Source organism: Grus americana, chromosome 3 (genome assembly GCF_028858705.1).
Source record: "Grus americana isolate bGruAme1 chromosome 3, bGruAme1.mat, whole genome shotgun sequence".
Lineage (NCBI taxonomy): Eukaryota > Metazoa > Chordata > Aves > Gruiformes > Gruidae > Grus > Grus americana.
The window spans coordinates 77,282,030-77,295,347 of record NC_072854.1 but is presented as its reverse complement, the minus strand read 5'-3'; the positions used below and the strand labels follow the sequence as shown (position 1 = coordinate 77,295,347).

The following is a 13,318-nucleotide window of genomic DNA, read 5'->3' as shown; positions in this document are numbered from 1 at the left end:
TGGCTAGGACGTTGGTCTACTTCTGACTTGGGGGAGATCATGCAGTATACTGAATAGCAAAAATCCTTCCTAAAACTGTTACATTGCTCTGCAGGTTCACTTAGAGTTGTTGTGTTGACAGTCTTGAAGATGATGACGTTTTTTGGCACGTTAAAGCCCAGAGCAGCTTTATTATTTTTTTCCTCCTACCTGTTGTACTTGGAAGGAGAAGGTATATAAGAGAAAGTAGACAAGGTGTTTGGTTTTGGTGCGGGTTTTTTTGTTTGTTTGGTTGGTTGGTTGGTTGGTTGGTTTTTTTAAAGGCTAGTGGGACCAGAGCAGATTTGCTTTAGGCATCACTGAAAATTCTGGCTGAATTTCTTACACAGAAATAAAATATTGTGCAGCAGATTGCTTCAATTGGACAGATGCTTGAAACTGATTGATCTCTCTTTTTGACAGTAGGTAGGAGTCTTCCCAAAAGTAGGGAAATCCCCTTAAATATTTTTTGTCTTAGATGTTGTGCCAAAAAAAGCTTACAAAAATATTTTTGGCTACTGAAAGACTTGAAGTTTCAAGAGGGGGAGGAAGGAACGGATATAGGGGAAGAGAGCAACATGTATCCCGTCTCTGAGACCAGGGTGTCTATAAAGGAGGAGCAGTGCGCAGATTGACTGTGTTACTGGGCAGGACATCAAATAACGCAGTTGCCATAGTCTGTCTGTAAATGTTGGGGATTCTGTAAGCTTAACTCTCCTCAATAAAAAGGAGATTGATGTGGGTCGAACTCATCGTTTCTGGCCTAAATTTTTATCCTTGAGTTTTTTCCATGCTGTGGGGAAAATGCTTTGCTTCTTTAAGGATTTTATATGCATATTCTGAGCAACAGTGACTTTTGATTTGTGTTTTGTGATTATTTTTTTAATTGAAAAAAGAAATGGTTTATTTCTGTTTTGCCTTTTAAACTTAGCAGTGAGTGTTCCAGTTTTTTTGGTCATCTTACAGAGCTGACTTAGAACCCTTCCACAGATCTTCAGCTGTGAAAACTATTATTGCATTTTCTTGTATTTCTTATTAAATTGAGCTAGTCTAAGCCTTTTCCTGTTTTTACTCTTAAGTTTTTGCTGAAATCAAAAGACAGTGCTGCAAAATAGTTTCTTATTACTACTACTTGATTTCAGAAATACCTAATTGCCTATTGAAAAGAAAATCTGTATCTGCTCATAGTTCTATAGCAAACATTGGGCTACTTCTTCACTAGGTGAAAAGTTGGGGTTATGTTCAACTAACAAAAAACAACTGAGCTAGATAAAATTAAATATTTTTCTGTCCTCCTCCTTTATGCAAATCTGCTTGGAGGTGAAGTTTACACTAATAGTTTCATTTTTAAGGAGAATGAATATTAAAACATACATTAATAAAAATAAGGTGTATGTTCATTTTATTTTTACATTTGACTGATTTTTTTTAAAAATGTATAAATTATGCTTTTCTTCATACATTGTACTAACACTTAGTTTGCATTAAGTAGATCAATTAAACGATGTATTCACCATTACTGAGCAATAGCTTGGCTACATTCCACCTCCAGCCCAAGCTCTGTAATACATTTGTTTAGCATTAAATTGAAGATTTTGTGACGTGCTAATGAGAAGCACTTTGTTAAAGAATAGCAAAATAGTATTTTCGATTTTTCTAATTAAAAAAATAGCCATACAAATTATCGGCATTTGTCCTATACATATATATATATTTTTTTTCTCACATTTCCTTATGTTTCTGCATTGCATGTAGTACTTCCCAAGATCCATTTTCATTCTGTCCTAGGCAACTTTACTCTCTGGAGTCAATTTCCCTCTCCCCTTGTTTCTTGTTAGATTGCTTTTTGAATGTCTTCCTTCTGATGATCTCCTGCCTCAAGTGTCGAACTGACTGTCGAATTCATGCAAGATTTTCGGTGTCATAGAATCATTTTGTTTGGAAAAGACCTTTAATATCATCATTATCTGGATAACTTGAGACCTGTTTCCTTTCCAGGCTTCCACAGGCTGACTCTCCTCTTCCTCATCTGTTCTTTTGGCATCATTGCTGTATTCAGGGCTGTGTGTGGAGATCTGCTGGAGCCTCAGTTTTGGTTTGAAAGAATGAGAGACGATTGTGCAGATTGGTAGGAAGCCGAGAGGAGACATCACCCTGAATGTTTCTTGACTTACAGCTAGTTTAAGGAGAAAAGGAACAAAGTCAGTGGGGAGGTTGCTGAGACCGCGCACTTCAGGCCATGGGCTGAGTGAGAAAGGGTTAGGATTGGGCTATGGAGGAAGCAGTTTCAGCCTAGGTCAAAGGAAGGGTGTGATCAAGCAGAGAGAAGGGCAGAGATTTGGGGCAGATTTAGATGGTCAGGTTATGAAGAACCACTGACAATTTTCTCCTATTAGAGGCTCAGTTCTGCCTGTTCATGGCTCCTTGCTGAACCCTCCATCTGCTGGATTGCTCTTCCTTGGCTGACATCAAGATTTAACAGTAAGCGGAGAAAAACGTGACTGGGAGCATGTCTACATTAGCGTGTTCAGGTCAGAAGTGTGCTTTTGAGATGACTCTTCTAATTGTTCTCATTAGTTTCTGGTTCATATCAGAAAATGGTTCCACAGAGCATCCATCCATTAACAGGATTATTTTCAGACAAAACAAAATTGGGATGTGAGCTACAGCATTCTACCTAATGAGGTGGGTTTGGTGCATAAGACCAGATTAGATCTGGTCTGAAATAAACCCACTGAACTATTAAAAGTATGAATGCTGGGTGCTTGTAATCACCTGCTTTAGTCTGGAAATCCATTCCTGGCAGGCTGTGCTATGTGCTAATGTAGGCACAGATCTGATTTGCAGCTCACTCTGCTTTGAAAATTCAGCAGTGCCACAGGTATCCTTTGTGGTGGTGGTGGTGGTAGAAAGAGGGACCCAAGGTGTGTGTTATCCGCTGACTGATGTTTTGTTTGCGTGTAAGTGTCTGAAAAATGACTTCTGAAGACCGGGTTCTGCTGAAGAGCTTTGGCAAAGCATGGTGGAAATAGTGTAGCATATTGCTTTAAGAATATTTCATCAACCATTGAAAAGAAATCAGATGGATGCGGATGAAGGATCACTTTACTATGGGCCTATTCAATCTGTTCATGATTAATGTGTTTGTAAAACATAGCTAAGGCTTATATATTACACTGTTTTGAGATGCTATCTTGGGTTTTGGTGATTTATTAATGTTATAAATTTGATCCTGCTGAACTGAGCCTACTTGCAAAGAAAATCAGAATTTTTATTTCACCGAGAACAGCATTATGCGCTGTGTCGGATGTAGTTATGGAAAGTTCGAGTAAGTGTGGTTACGAAATGCCGTGACTCTGAAATAGGAAATAATAATAAAAAAAATCCAATATATTTTCAAAACAGAAATGACAAGAGAGGAATATTATATTCTTCTTCACACTTAAATAATGGTGTGCCACTCAATATTCTTTTTGGTTTATAACTGATTTTTGTAGACTGAAATACTAATGGTTTTTTGTGCATTCTTTTTGCATTTATATCAATATTGAATCTGATAGAAGAGTCCTAATTTAAACCATATAATGAGAGTCCTCCTGACAAAAATTGTGACTACTGTTTTTTGGTTTTGTTTTGTTTGGGTTTTTTTTCCCCCCCCTGTTCTCCTGTATCTAGCCAAGTGCATTTTCCCTATGCTCATAATGGCTAATGGAGAAACTTATGTCCCTTTTTTTGACTATCTAGCCTAGTTAGAAATAAAATAACCTTAATCAGAAAGATCTGAACACACGTGTTCATAAACTGTGCGATCCCAATTCTGAGCTGCTACTTCTTATGTACAGAATAATTCCAGTGGGCTTGTTCTCAGTTTCCAGTAGAGTGATTTAATTTTGAATAGATTTTTGCTGTTACTCTTCTGTCTGTCCTTTGTCTGTATAAATAAGGTTCACTTTGCATTCTCTCATCTTTGTTTTAGTGTTGTTTCTGGCTAGGTAAGCTTAAATGAGAATCATCCAAACCTTGCCTGGTTCTTACAGCAGCCGTTGGAAGAGAGCGAGTGTGGTGTTTGAGGTGGTGTGTAGCTGGATCCCATACCAGGAGCTACTGCTTTTGTGTTCTCAAGCAGAAAAGCAAAAGGCCAATTTCAAGCTTCAAACTTGACTTCCCATTTGGCAGTGCACAGTGTCACTGGCAGGCCACAGGAACCATCCATATTTGCAAAAATAAATAAAACTGAACATTGCATCCTCTTCCGGGGGCTGTGCTGATACCATTTTAATTAGATTCCTATTTGTGTTAAGACTAGTCTGATTTGCTATCTTATGCCGTCGATCAGTGGAACATTATAAGTCTAACAGGAATTTATATTTGTTGTCAAGAAAGTGCATGTTTTGGCAATGAAGCACAAAACCGATACTATAATAAGCATGAGCTGTACCTTACTTTCACTGAAGTTTATAGTGAAGCTTCCCCTGGCTCCTGGGGGCTGGGATGAAGCCCTTGATGGCTGCTTCCAGGTATGGTGCACTGGGCCCATTCTTACCTCTCTCTGCATGGCATGGGGAGACGTTCATAGGATGGTGCTAGCTATCTTGCTGGGATTCAACAATTTATGTTTTGATGAAAAGCCTTTTTGTTACGTTTGCTGGAATGCCAAATAAGACAAAATAAAAAAAAATAAAATCACATGTGTTGTAATCGATTCTACTCCTAAATACTGTTTTTCTCTTTCTGTTCTCAGTAAAGCATGGGTTTTTACCTTCAGCAGGTGCAGCATGTTCTCCTAATGCTGATGTTTTATGTAACCATGGTCACAGTTATTTGCAAGGGTTTTATTGACTGATAACAAATCACTATTCCATCTTGCAATTTTATGTATTTCATTATTAACACTGTAATCATCTCTAGTGCAAGCACTGCACTTAGAGAAACATTAAAGTTTGGTGTTATCTTGCTTTGTCTTGGAATAATTTAGTAGAACATTCAGGAAGTTTTGGGTATGCTGACTTATATTAAGTGTTTGGTGCTTGTAACATTAGAGAGTGAGTGTATGTGTTGGTTTTCATTGTTGTTTTTTGTTTTCTTTTGTTCTTTTAAGCCAAGCATTGTCAATGCTGTTGAGGCAACATTAGCAGTTTATTAGTGGCTTTTGATATCCAGGGATTTTGATGTGGTTGCTTCAGGAAGTAAACTGTACAAACTCTTGTGTGATAAATGCGGTACCTCTACTGGTCTCAGCTGAGTTATCCAAGGCTATCTTGACTCCAACAATACAACCTAACTGGTTAGACATTTTGAATTTTAGTAGTGCCATGTAGCTCATACAGAGGACACTGGCATCAATGTTTTAACCACAGATAAGGTGATTTTATTAATTGCTGTTTTGTGTGATGTTACTTACATTGGTAGTGTTGGTACTTTTTATTATAGTTCTGTCTTTCAATGTATGCAAACAGCATTAAAAAAATGGATATAGCATTTGTCACAGGTGTGGTTTGTTGCACAAGGTTCTAGGCTGTTAGCTGGAAAAATAGCAGAGTGTAGTTCCTAAGTGTGCTCGTGTGAAGGAAAGAATGTGATGCAACGCCGTAAGTGACTATACTTGTGCACATAACAGACATAAACCACGCAGGGTTTGAGACTGATGTTACATGTCCTCCTGAGATGGATTGAACCATCAACCCACCTGTTTCTGTTATCTTTATAGTCACAGGTAAGATTTGCGCACTGTAGACACATGCTGAATCCTACCTCCAAGGTGTGGATTTTGTATTTTGGAAAAAACAGCACTGTAAGAATCTGTTCCTGAGAATGGTGTTCCCACTTGTAATAATTGCTACAGTTATTGTGAATTGTCAATTTTTTTCTGAAAAGTTAAGATAGAGCCTGAATAGGGTTTAAACTATGTTGAAATATTTGGTGGAGAGGGAGTCTGGCTGGGCATATGTACTTTAATTTTCTCATCCGGGTTTGTCAGCCTTATATTTTGTACACACCAACATACAACATATGCGTGTTTGATCTTGTTTAATGTCCATTTCTCTAGAGCCCATGTTTTATTTGGTATTCTTAAGCCATTCCTGAGGCAAAGCAGTTCTTGCTGTGAACTGCAGAAGACAGAGCTGCTAGGCTGCACTTGACTATTACCATGCAAATAAATGTAAGCACAAAATAAATGTTCTTCCTTTGTGAGCTGTTACAAAAGGCATCATCACCCAAATGTTAGGTTATTATCTAAGCCTCTTCCTGCCATAAGACTGTTTTTAACTGGGGAGGCTGAGGGGTTGGGAAGGGGGCAGGAAGGAGCTTAGGTTACCTGAAGGAGCTTAGGTTACCTGAAGGAGCTTAGGTTACCTGAAGGAGCTTAGGTTACCTGAAGGAGCTTAGGTTACCTGAAGATGATAGATACTTAATTCAATCTGACTTCAGGTCTCGTCTCTTTTGCATGTGCTGATTTTGAAGCAAATTTGACTATCGTAAGGAGTTTGCAGGAGTGATGCTGTAATAAATACATACATATATCATTTTATAATAATATTTAACTTGTAATGTACTCTTGGTGATTTATATATTTTGGTGATTTATATACTTAGTACTTTGTGTACTTTCTAATTTTGGAAGGGTATAAAGCTCAGGTGCCCACCCTCCTAACAAGATCTGAAAGCTCCTTCTGGGATGGCACGCTTGCTTTTAGATAATGTTTCTTCCGGTAGAAATTTGGAAGCATACAGCTATAAACTTTTCAGACAGAAGGAGAACTGCTGTGTTTAACAGTGCTGTGTGTAACATAAATACTACATGTTAAGAAAATAGTTTTAAAAGAGAGTGGGATATATGGGAACTGTTTATGACACTTATCTGATTGATTTGCATTTATGTTGAAATCTTAATTTTTTTTTCTTTAAATAGTTTAAAAAAATCAAGACAAAGTAACAATTCCACATCCCTTGCATTGTTTAACTGTTGCATAGTGGGTGTTGAGATCACGCTTTCATGGAGATTAATAAGCATGCACATTCGTCTCTTTCCACAAGAAATGTATGCTTTGCTTGCCCACTAAGATAGTCCTTATGATAGCATAGTACAGGCTCTTGTAATTAACGATGATAATGATACCACATAGACACAGGAAAATGGGGTTAGGTTTGAATGATGAGCCTGAAGTTGGTGTATGCTAACGTCTGAGTTCTGACATTGCATGAGTGACAAATGATGACATAAAATAGTGTTTTTGTCTTAAATTTCCCTTTAAAAACAAAACAAAACCCCAACAAAACCCACCAAAACAAAAAACAAACAACAAAACAAAACTGAAGAATCAACAAGATTTAATTATATTTCTATTGTAACAAATACTCAGATATCCAATTCATAGAATAGGGCCTCTTAAATTAGCAGCATGTGGTTATTTTTTGTTAACAAAGGTTGTGAAGTGAAGCCTCAACCCAAGTGAGTGTGAGGGGAACCTGAGCAGAACATTATGAAGTGAGGATTTCAAAGAGAACATGTTCTACCATGCTGCGACGCTAAATAACATGCTTATAAAATGCAGAGCTATCCATTTTTCCGTGATTTCTGTGGAGCTGGATATTTTTCCTGAGGCTAACCACACTTTGGGAATGTAATTAATGCAGGTGGAACATCGAGAAGTTTCTGGGACAAGTGTTGAAGTTTTGAGCATAGTCAAATAAGAATATCCATTGGTTACTGTTTAACCATATTTGGTGAAGTCTTTATGGATAGCTATGTATCACTCTTCTGTTGTGATCCCTGTTCCTGTATTTAACCCCATGAGATACTAGAACTAAATAGACAAATGTGCAAAGGAGTAGAGTTTACTGAATGCGGGCAAATCTGTACGTTTTCTATCACTGTTTTCTGAAACAATTCTATGCTGTTTTCGTTTTTGTGTTCAATGTAAGTTCCACTGAATTAAAACAGGGAGTTAAGTCAGGGAAAACTTTTATTTAAAGTCTGTGACCTATGAAGTGATGATTTTAAAGAATAGTGTTGGGCACTCTTAACTATAAAGACAGACACTGTTATCCCAGTCATCCACACTGGAAAATTTATTAACTGTAAATTTTATTTTTACTTTGATAAATTGCCTAATGATTTAGCAGTAATTATAGTAATAATAATTAGGTGTGATGTCTGCTTGTGTTCATTAAGCTCTGTGAAGATGAATATCAATAAGAAAAGAAAAAAAGCTAGACAGCAGTTGGACCACTGAGACCTTGTGCTTTAATGTTTTAGGGCAGTCTGACAAATTCTTCAAGCCAGCATATGCCAACACTGCTGCTAAAAGAGTCGGTGCTGGTGTTTCTGAGATCTTCTTGCCAGCTCAAGGGAGGCAAGGCAAAACATTTCCTCAAGGAGGGAGTATGTTGATGTGCCTAAGAGCAGCAGGGAAGACTTTATGAGGAGTGAATAGTTGAGAGAAGAGGAAGGGGTGCTCTAGAGATGCTGACGAATGCCAGATCACATTGTTGAGCTAGCCTCAGGCTGGGCAAAGTTAGGGTTGGTTGGCTCCCGAGTGAGAGAACAAGTGATTAAGTAGCCCCATGAGACTCAACAGTGGGACTGGGTTTTTTTCCTTTGGCTTTGTCTGGTGGCTGGTTCCCCTCTGTAGATGTCCTTGTATGTTGTAAGGATTTAGGTGATGATGCAGCCTTTTTTCTCAGTGGAGGCACAGATACACCCTCTTTCCTTCCAGACTGATCATTAATACAAGTATTCTATGGCGATCTCAGATTAAATCCCTGAAAGAGAGGAATATTTTTATTTGCAAATGAACAGTACTTAATATTTTCTCACATACATGTGCATGTTTGCACATACATTGATTATCTAATTTGTTCAGTCCTTTTGGAAATCATGCAAAACTGAAGTTGTTTCGTGTGGACCTGCATTACAGATTCTGAACTTGGTATCTCTGGAGGTACCTCTTCCCCACTGTAACGCTTTTGGCCTGTGTCCCCAAATACTCTTTTTCCCACATCCCCTAATGGCCACGTGGAGAAGATGCGATATGACTGATGGTGTGGGTTGATTGGCTGCCAGTGTATGATCGACTAAACCCTGGCAAGGCAAGAGAAAATCCGAAGCTTTTTTAACCATGCACGTGCCAGTTTATCCAGTTGCCAGTGGCCATAAAACTTTCAGGAATGTAGTTATCCTTGAATAACTGTTGTTGTCTGTTGGCTCTAGTTGAAATTGGCTTATCAGCCCAGAAGTTATTAAGGGATGAAAGCAGAGAGTCTGCTGACCCGGCCAGTCAGACAGGACTGTGAATGCTGTGGAGCCTGGGTGTTTTCTCCTCTAGGCTCCTGCAATGGCTCTGACTTGCACAGGATGTTTCTAGACTTGCATAAGTCTCATGGGACAAATGCAGAGTTTATTCTTTCTTTTTGTGGCATTTGTATCCCTGATCTCGAGTTGCAGGGCAGCATGTAGTCACCGCCTTCCTGCGTGAGAGGGAGGTGTGCCGAACTCTGCAAGTCAACAGACTGACTATTCCTGTGATGCAGAGTGGATGTGAGTGTGTTGTGGTATAACTAGTTAAAAACACGCTTATCTTGCCTTGGTGCGTGACCCAGTGTATCAAGAGGAGTCCCTAGCATGGCACTCTCTGAGGACTTGCGTAACACATGAGCAAATGGACTGGAATTCTGTTAGCTTGAGAGATAAGTCTGTCTGCAGCTTTGTTTTTGTTCTCCATCCACATTATTTGTTTCAGTGCTTTTTGTGTTAGAGACAAAGTGCTCTTTCAGGCAAAAGTTATCCGTGATATGCAGTTTCCCAATATATTGATGAAGAATGGGAATCACATTGCTCAGCAGCAAAACAATGAAATGCTTGGGAGTCTAACCCTTTCCAGGATGGTTTGTAGTGATGACCACAGAAATGGGGCACTGGAGGGGATGCATGTTGCAGGGAAGAAGATGTGGAAAAGACAATGAGTAGCATGATGAGAAGTGGATTTGTAGGGGAAAAGTTCGTGCTAAGGATTCAACATTGATTCTACATGTTTTAGCGAGATTTACTTCAGCCTGGTTCTACTTAAGTTCTGTGCATTGTAATACCCTTGGAGTTTCTGGAGTGCATCTTCCTGTGTAGCTCAGCCTACGAGGGAGCCTCCATGCGTGTGCTCTGAGACTGCTCCGCCGTGGGAACCAAGGTGTGGTGAGTGGGGAAAATGGGGAGATTCACTTCAGAAGCAAACTTCTGAGCCTGTGATATATGAATAGAGTGCTAGCATGGATATGGACCCCACAGGGTGCCTCTGGCAGTGCTGTTAACGTGTTCAAAGAGCACTTTGGATACCCCTGGAATCTGTTTCAGGTTTCCCTCCCTCCGGTGTCTGTGGTGCTGCTGGGCTGTCCTGTGTGGGTGAGCCTTAGGCTGCAGACACTTTGCTAAAGCCCACAGTGAAATCTTCCAGAGAATGATGGTGGGTCGAAGGCCGGTGGCACAGTGTGCCAGCGTTGCCTGTCAGCAGGCAAGGGGCAGGGTGCTTGCTGTTCCATCCCACCCTTGCTCCTTGCTGCCAGCAAAGTGACCCAAGTGGCACCAGCCCTGGTAGGGCATGCAGCATTTATGTACTCAACCCCTGAGGTACCAGGGTGGTGTAAAGCAGTGTGTCAGAGGGGACCGAAAGGGGACACCTGGATTCATGGGCAAGATGACCCTCCTTCCCCCCCTCCATCCCCCCCCCCCCAAAAAAAAAAAGGGATAAGGAAAAAAAATGTTTGGGAGTTAGGGCTTGTGAGCAGCACCGAATGGGCAGGGCTGGCCTGTTGAGGGAAAAATGATGAAAAATGTGTGTTGAGGGGGGTTAAGCTTTAACATGTCATAATTCAGGGCTGTTTTTTGCTTTATAGGCATTTGTTGCCCAAGTGGGCAGATGTGACTGTATTTGAAATTCTTTCAGCAGTTTGGTTGGTTTGGCTTTAAAATTAACACATCTGCCACTGATAAGAGGAGGCTACAAAAGCCTATTAGCTGAAATAAATACATGCTGGCTGGCTGCGTTTTCTTTCCAGAAGCTTCTCTAGTTCCTAAGTTACTACTGTGAATTTAAAAGAAATATTTTCACTTGTCTCATTTAAAGTATTTTTAAAAAAAAAAAAAGTACTGTTTTTAAAAAAAGTTCCAAAGTTCTGTAGCTGTGAGGAAGCCAAAGATTAGTGTCAGTGGTGGCTAGCCCTCAGCAGCAAAGTTGGTGGACACATCCCAAACTGTAAGCACTGCAACTGATGACAGGTTTTGGCAGGTATTTGCAGACCACCAGAAGATACAAAGGCAAAAGCAGGGCCAAGTGAGGTGTGATGGGGAGAAAGCTAGCGAAAGGGAAAGAAAAAAGACAAACCATAGAGCCAGCCAGATCTTGGTGGATGGAAAGCTCAGTCTTCTGTGTGAAGGAGAGAAGAGCTGTTGCTGAGTAACTCCATTCATGGCCTCGGCCTCTCGTGGAGAGAGCAGTTAGCTAGCTTAATGGGGAGAGGGAAGGTGTTAGCTCCTCTGGGGGAGAAAGGTAGAGCTGGTCAGCTGAATGGGATGAATTATCCGCTTTTCTAGGATTAAAAATTTTGGCAGTGCTTGTAGAGACTGTGAGACTTAGTGAGAAACCTCTGCTAGTAAGCATACCTCACTGATTCATTTGTGACTGGCAGATTTTATTTTATTTTTTTTTCCTGAAGAGGGTTCAGTTCTTGTTGTTTGCAGGAGGCAATTCAATGGCTTTGGAATTTATAAATTTTTCTCTTTCAATTTCTACAAGGTCAGTGAAAGGTGTATTTTAAAATTTGCTGTTCAAGGTTTGCTCGTTCCTGTTTGTCCACTTCAGGTTTAACAAATATGAGAGGCAAATAAATTTAGCAAAAGGTAAAGTCTTCAAACTATTTCACTCTGAAAGAGCTTTCTCTCCCTGCACCCTTTTCCCGCCCCCTGCCTCTGGACCAGATGTGGCTTGCCTACTCACTTGACTGACCTGTCATTGCTATCACTGACAATTGTCTACTTTTGTGTGGAGATTAATGAATAATTTGTTATTTCTTCTGTCAAACCTGAAAATCTCGGAGCTTGTAGTCATGCAGCTTTTGAACACAGAAAGCTTGGTGATGCTGAAGAGAAAAGGTCTCCAACTGAACTGGTTGGAACTGGTTTGGCCAGCGTGTGGCTTGCTTTCTCCTGTGTCTGTAAAGGAGTAGGAGCTTAGCGTAATATTAAAGGCTAGCATGTTGTTGAGTCTTGAAATCGCTAACATGAAAAGCGAGGGCTCAGTCCCTTAGTTAAGAAACGTTTGTATGACTTAGCATGTAAGTGTGTTTGTTTCCTGAACAATTTCCTTGTACTCCACTAAACTCAGCTTGGTATGCTTCGTCTGTGGGAAGAGCTCTTCCTCACTCCTCTGCGGGAAATGGGCTCCGGTTTTTGGGTGGTCTCTAGCCTGTACTGCGCACAATGCGTGTACATGTATCTCAGGAACCACAGGGAAAATACCTATTTGCACTCTGTGGTTAAAACACCTCTGTGTTCAGTGAGTTTGAACAAGCGACATTGACGTCTCCAGTTAAGTAGTTGCTCATTAGCAAGTGCTTCTGCTTTGCAGGAGAGTTTATCATGCTGTACAATGCAGAAATGGTAGAAAAATGCAAGGAGAGTCGTATTCTGGAGTTAAAGCCAGAATAACAGGAAAGAAAATACGTTGGAGGAAGGACAAGTGGTAGAGGGCCGCAGAGCTCAGGGAGCAGGACAGCTTGGTTATGTTTTTGGAGAGAAACTTGTTGAAAGGAAAGGAAGAAATTAGAATGTGTGATGTTGGTAATCCAAACAGAAACAGTTAATAAGAGTTGGACGAATGGAAAGTTAGGGTTTTTTTGGCAAGGATTCCCATCTGAAAGTAATATATGAGAGTAAGAACAACAATAAATATCAGTGAAATGTTAAACATTAAATAGTCATTTCCCATAAGTTCTGGGGCTCTGTTGAAGGTACTTCACGTGACAGCATTTGTTAAACAAAAATAGTTCCAGTTTGGGATGTTTAAATCGAGAAGCGCTTTGGCTGTTTGCCCGTCAAAATGCAGCATTTTCTAATGTTTATGGTTACACCTGTTACATGCAGCTGGCAAATACATAGTGTAGAAACTTATGGGTCTCAATTGTTTTAAGTAAAGGTATTTGAAATAATATTTTCTTGGTTTTGAGTTTTTGGCACTGACAGAATGATAGATGGGAGCAGTAACTTAGTGGATATCTTCAGTTCTAATTCATGATCTCTTTTTTCAAAAGCTAAT

The 13,318-nt window shown here is 39.9% G+C and overlaps 1 protein-coding gene across 4 annotated transcripts in view; it reads left to right on the top strand.

Annotated features, from left to right (window-relative positions):
• The window catches only part of PDE10A (phosphodiesterase 10A), a 383,571-nt gene that overhangs the window by 207,227 nt on the left and 163,026 nt on the right, over positions 1-13,318 (top strand). The gene's annotated exons all lie outside the window — the stretch shown is intronic.